Source organism: Lolium perenne, chromosome 2 (genome assembly GCF_019359855.2).
Source record: "Lolium perenne isolate Kyuss_39 chromosome 2, Kyuss_2.0, whole genome shotgun sequence".
NCBI lineage: Eukaryota > Viridiplantae > Streptophyta > Magnoliopsida > Poales > Poaceae > Lolium > Lolium perenne.
This window is the reverse complement of record NC_067245.2, coordinates 192,371,896-192,377,986: the sequence shown is the minus strand read 5'-3', so window position 1 is coordinate 192,377,986 and position 6,091 is coordinate 192,371,896.

Sequence of the window (6,091 nt, the reverse complement as noted above, 5' to 3'; positions counted from 1 at the left end):
GTATGCATTATCCTTCAAAACCTGGTCGACTCTGTACGGCCCGTGCCAATTAGGAGACCATTTACCATACGCTTTATCCTTAGTTCCTAATGGCAACACAGCTTCCCATACTAGATCACCAACCTGAAACTCCTTTGGTCTCACCTTTTTATTGTATGCGCGAACTACCTTGGCTTTGTTCTCCTTAATCTTCTCCAATGACCAAAGTCTGAGTTCCATTAGATCCTCAATACTATCCCTCATCAGGGCCGCATATTCTTCAGATGTTAGATCATTCTGAAATGTAACACGTCTCGATCCAACCGTAATTTCCCAAGGTAATACGGCTTCTTGTCCATAAACCAGCTGGTATGGCGAGGTTTTTATAGCCCCATGACATGACATGCGATAAGCCCACAAAGCTTCTGACAATACCTCATGCCAACGTCTAGGGTGCTCATCAACTTTCCTCTTAATCAGCTTGATAAGGCTTTGGTTAGACGCTTCAGCTTGCCCATTTGCTTGAGCATAGTATGGTGACGATCGGATCAACTTAATTCCCATGTCGTCGCAGAACTTTCTGAATTCTTTAGAAATGAAGACCGAACCTCCATCGGTCGTGATAGTTTGGGGGATCCCGAATCTATGAATGACGTGTTCCTTCACAAAATTGATAACATCTTCCGATTTTACCTTCTTCATAGGGACGGCCTCCACCCACTTAGTGAAGTAATCTGTAATGGCCAAAATCCACTTGTGGCCTTTGCTCGACGCAGGATGGATTTTGCCGATCATATCCATGCCCCAACCTCGAAATGGCCAAGGCTTGATGATGGGGTTCATTGCTGATGCGGGTACCATCTGAATCTTCCCAAACATCTGACATGCTTGGCATCCTTTGTAGTACCTGAAGCAGTCCTCAAGCATGGTGGGCCAGTAAAACCCTGATCGCCTGATCAACCACTTCATCTTATGAGCCGATTGGTGAGTTCCACAGGCGCCTTCGTGTACCTCATGTAGGATCCGATTCGACTCGGTTGGCCCCAGGCACTTGAGGAGTAACCCTTCCAACGTCCTGTAGAACATGTTGTCTCCTATAAGGACATATTTCATGGCCTTGTACCTTATCCGTTTAGGTGCCCCCCGAGCCGGATCCTTCAAGTAATTGAAGATATCGGCTCTCCAGTCATCCTGATCCAGGAACTGCACCTGAACATCGGAGCCATCTGGTATTTCCTTATAACCGGACGCCATCTGTGCCAGATCGTTGGCCTCGGTATTTTGAGATCTTGGGACCCAATTGAAGTTGATGTACCGAAATTGTGTCATCAGCTCACGGCATTGCATCCATAATGGGAAGAGTGACTCACTCTCGCACTTGTATTCCTCTGTGAGCTGGGAAATCACCAATTTAGAGTCTCCAAAAAGTTCCACTGCCTCTGCCCCGGCTTCCAAAAGCAACTCCATTCCCTTGCGTATTGCCTCATACTCAGCGACATTGTTGGTGCAAGGGGTAGATAACCTGATGGAGAAGGAATATGTTGCCCCCCGAGGCGACACGAGTAGAATACCGATGCCGCAACCATCATCACAAGCCGATCCATCGAAGAACATAGCCCATGCACGTACAGACAGTGCTGCTATATCAGTATTGATCCGTTCAGCTATAAGATCGGCCAACGCTTGTCCCTTGACTGCTTTCGCAGGCTGATACCGGAGATCAAACTCCGATAACGCAAACATCCACTTACCAAGTCGGCCTTTCAAAACAGGAGCCGACAGCATGTGCTTGACAATGTCTGACTTGCATATGATGACAACCTCCGCTGTCAGAAAGATGTGACGAAGCTTGGTGCAGGTAAAAAATAGGCAGAGGCATAACTTCTCGATCTCAGGATACCTTGTATCCGCATCCAACATCCTTCTGCTGAGGTAGGAAGCGACCTTTTCTATAACATCATAAAGTTGCACCACCACTGAAGCGATGGACGTGTCAGCTACTGATAAGTAGATATAGAACGGCATGTCTTGCTGAGGTGGAACTAACACAGGCGGCGTTGTTAGATACCGTTTAATCTCATCAAACGCTCGCTGCTGTTCTGCCCCCCAGTGAAACTCGTCATCAGATTTAATTTTCACCAATGCCATAAACGGCTCAATTCGTCCTGACAGATTAGAGATGAACCGTCGGACGAAGTTGATCTTGCCGATAAGACATTGGAGTTCCTTCTTCGTGGTAGGTGGCTGCCTGGTACGTACTGCCTCCTGACTTTTCAGGCCGATCTCAATTCCACGTTCATGAACCAAAAAACCCAAGAACTGACCGGCCGTGACACCAAAAGCACACTTCTTTGGATTCATTCTTAGCCCGAATTTTCTAGTTCGGTCCAGGATGCGTCGCAAATCATCCAAGTGTCCTTCTATGGAGACAGACTTGACCACCACGTCATCGATGTAAATCTCCACCAGCTTGCCGATCAGATCATGAAAAATGTAATTCATGGCTCGTTGGTATGTTGCACCGGCATTCTTCAGTCCAAAAGTCATGACCACATATTCAAACAAGCCCACAGATCCTGGTACTCTGAATGCAGTCTTGTGTATATCCTCTGGAGCCATGAAAATTTGGTTGTAGCCGGCATTGCCATCCATGAAACTTAATACCTTATGGCCAGCAGCTGCATTGATCAATGTTTCTGCCACAGGCATTGGATATTCATCCTTTGGAGTAGCTCTGTTGAGATCTCGGAAATCTATGGCGACACGCCATCGGCCGTCCTTTTTCTCTATAGGTACGATACTAAAAATCCATTCAGCATACCTGCATGGCCTGATGAACCCGGCGGTCAACATTTTCTCGATCTCTTTCTTGACTTCTTCAAGAATTTCAGCCTTCATTTGACGTGCTCGTTGCTGGAATGGCCGAAATCCTTTCTTGAGAGGGAGTCGATGCTCAATTATGCTCCTGTCTAACCCAGGCATCTCTGTGTAATCCCATGCGAAGCAATCTGGGTATTCTTTCAACAGAGCTATCATCAGGCTCCTTAAGTGCGGATCTAACTTTTTGCTGATAAAAGTTGGTCGTGGCTTATCCCCAGGACCAATGTCAACTTCTTCTAGCTCATCAGCCGATGTAAACCCATACCCTAGCTTTCCGTCACCTGTTAGATCGATGCTCAACACAGGAAAAACGTATGGCGAGGATAATATGGGCCGATTGCTGGAATCGGCCCCCATTTTGATTGCATTGCTCAATGAAGGTTTACATCTCGTTCGTGCTCTACTACGGGAAGGAGTCCCGTTACTGTGACTACGTGACATACTTGAAGTGAGACTATTACTTTCTATTTTTTGGGGCCGATCGCAGGGATCGGCCTTGCCACGTACGTCCATAGTCTTTGCTCTTGTTATACAGTCAGGCCGGTGGATAAGACTAGCCTCACCCCGTTTTTTGTCACTTCGATGCGCTCACAGTCGTCCAAACTGACTCCGGAGAGTGGCTCTTGGCCTTCCGCTTCCCAAATGTTCATGCCAGCCGTTGAGATCTCGGCTGAGTCATCTGCGTGGATGATCTCTACTTCATCTCCATCCCACTGTATCAAGCATTGGTGCATTGTGGATGGAATGCAGCAGTTGGCGTGAATCCAATCTCTCCCTAGCAGGACAGCGTAGGTGCTCTTGCTATCGACGATGAAGAACGACGTAGGGATGGTTTTCCTGTCTACGGTCAAATCCACGTTCAGAACACCTTGTGCTTCTAATGCTTGGCCGTTAAAATCGCTCAATGTGACATTGGTCTTGATCAGATCCGAGCTAGAGCGTCCCAGACGACGTAGCATGGAGTATGGCATGATGTTGACTGCCGCTCCCGTATCAACCAGCATCTTGTTGACAGGCTGCCCATTGATATAACCTCGTAAGTACAGGGCCTTCAGATGTCTGTAGCTCCTTTCTCGTGGCTTCTCAAAGATAATTGGCCGTGGGCCGCAGTCAAGCTGTGCCACAGGTGCCACTTCTGTTCCAGGAGCACAAAACTCCGACGGAAGAATGAACATCATGTTTGTGCCAGCCGATGTCTTATCATCGGCTTTCTTTTGTTTGGGGCGCCACTCTTTCTTCTGTGGACGACCTTCTTCGTATAGAGTTTGCTGAATTTTCGCGGCCAGATCGGGCCGCGCCTTCCTCAACGTGTGCAGGTATAACCTTTCGGCTTCCTCCAAGCAACGTAGTCGCTGAACCCTACGCTTTTGGGAGTGGCTGAGTCCATCAGGGCACCACCTTGGCCGGTGGTATTTATCTTCTTCTTCTTCTTCGTCTTCTAACTCCTCGAGATCTTCCACCCGAGAGGACTCAGCTTGCTTGTTCCGAGATGGGAGAGGCCCTAGATGTTTGAACACTGACACGTCTCCTGTGTCCCTCTTCCTCTGTCTACATTCGGGGCAGTTGCCGATTGTGGGCAATCGGCTCATTCCTGAGTCCCAGCAGTGTTTGAAGAAAGGACAATCCCAGTCTGTCCACGTCGTCCTGCTCTCTTGACTTTTCCTTAGCACGGCGCTCATATCTTTCGTCGTTTCGATCATACCGACGATATTTCCTGTTATCCACACCAGACCGACGATCTCTTTCGTCGTCGTCGTTGTATCGCCGGCGTTGGTCGTACTGACGCTCATATTTATTGAGGAGATGCTCGGAGAGAGGTCGCTGGTACCGTACATTCCTTACTTCTTCCTCTGTGATGTAGCGCTTGTCATCGTGTCGGGGCCGGTCGCGTGGGACGGCCTCCTCTTTTTCCTTGCCACGAGATCGACTGCTCTCGTCTTTGTCCTTACCAGGGTGGTACACAGGTTCTACCATGTTAATGCTGAACGAGAAACCTGGCTGGCACCTCCCGCGGTAAGTGCACTCCACCATGTTAACGGCAGGGAAAGGATGCGTGTCCACTTTCATGGCGTACTGGCTGAAAATTAGACGGCCTTGTTCTATCGCCATTTGGATCTGCTGACGCAACACTTTGTAGTCGTTGGTGGTATGTGTGAACGAGTTATGCCACTTGCAGTATGGCTTTTCGTTCATCTCTTGCACCGTAGGGATTTTATGGCCTTCGGGTAACTTCAGCTGCTTCTCTTTGAGTAAGAGGTCGAAAATCTGCTCAGCTCTGCTTACGTCGAAGTCAAACCCTTTTGCAGGACCTTGTGGTTTAACCCATTTGCAGGACACGGGGTTTGCCCCCGAGTCCATTCAGCCACGGCTACCTCCTGATCTCCTGCAGAGTCTTCATCTTCTTCTGTCTCAACCAGGATTACCGAACGCTTGAACTTGTCCTGGTACAATTCTGGGTGGCGTTGTTCATATAATGATAGTTTCTGAACCATATGCACCAGTGAAGCGTACTCTGCTTGGGAAGCCATATCCTTGATCGGTGACGCGAGACCCACCACTGCCAACTCGACTGCTTCTTTTTCATTCAAACGAGCCGAATAGCATCGGTTCCTGACGGTCCTGAAGCGCTGGATGTATTCCGATACCATTTCTCCGCGCTTCTGTCGTACATGTGCTAGATCGGCAATGCCAGCCTCAGAAGCTTCTGAGTGATACTGCATGTGGAACTGCTCTTCCATCTGCTTCCAAGTCCGGATTGAATCTGGTGGCAGCGAGGTGTACCACCCGAAAGCCGATCCTGTGAGAGACTGCGCGAAAAACCTCAAGCGTAATGGGTCTGATGCTGAGATCATGCCCAACTGTGCCAAGTATCGGCTCACATGCTCAATTGAACTAGAGCCTTCTGATCCACTAAACTTGGAGAATTCAGGGAGCCGATACTTGGGTGGTAGTGGGATCAAATCATACTCGTTGGGGTACGGCTTGAAATAGCCGATTGTCCTTCTCTTCGGCACCATGCCGAACTGGTCTCTCAAGATTGCACTGATCTGATCCCCGGTGCTAGCTGCAGGAGTTGAGCTTGAATGATTCGTGGCAGTGGCATATTTAGCTAGCCACGCCTGCTTCTCGGGATCCGACCCAGAAACCCCTCCTGCTGTCCCAGAAATCCCTCCTACTGCAGTCTGGTTCGTGCGTGCCCAGTTATTGCAGTCTGGCACATATGTGCACATGT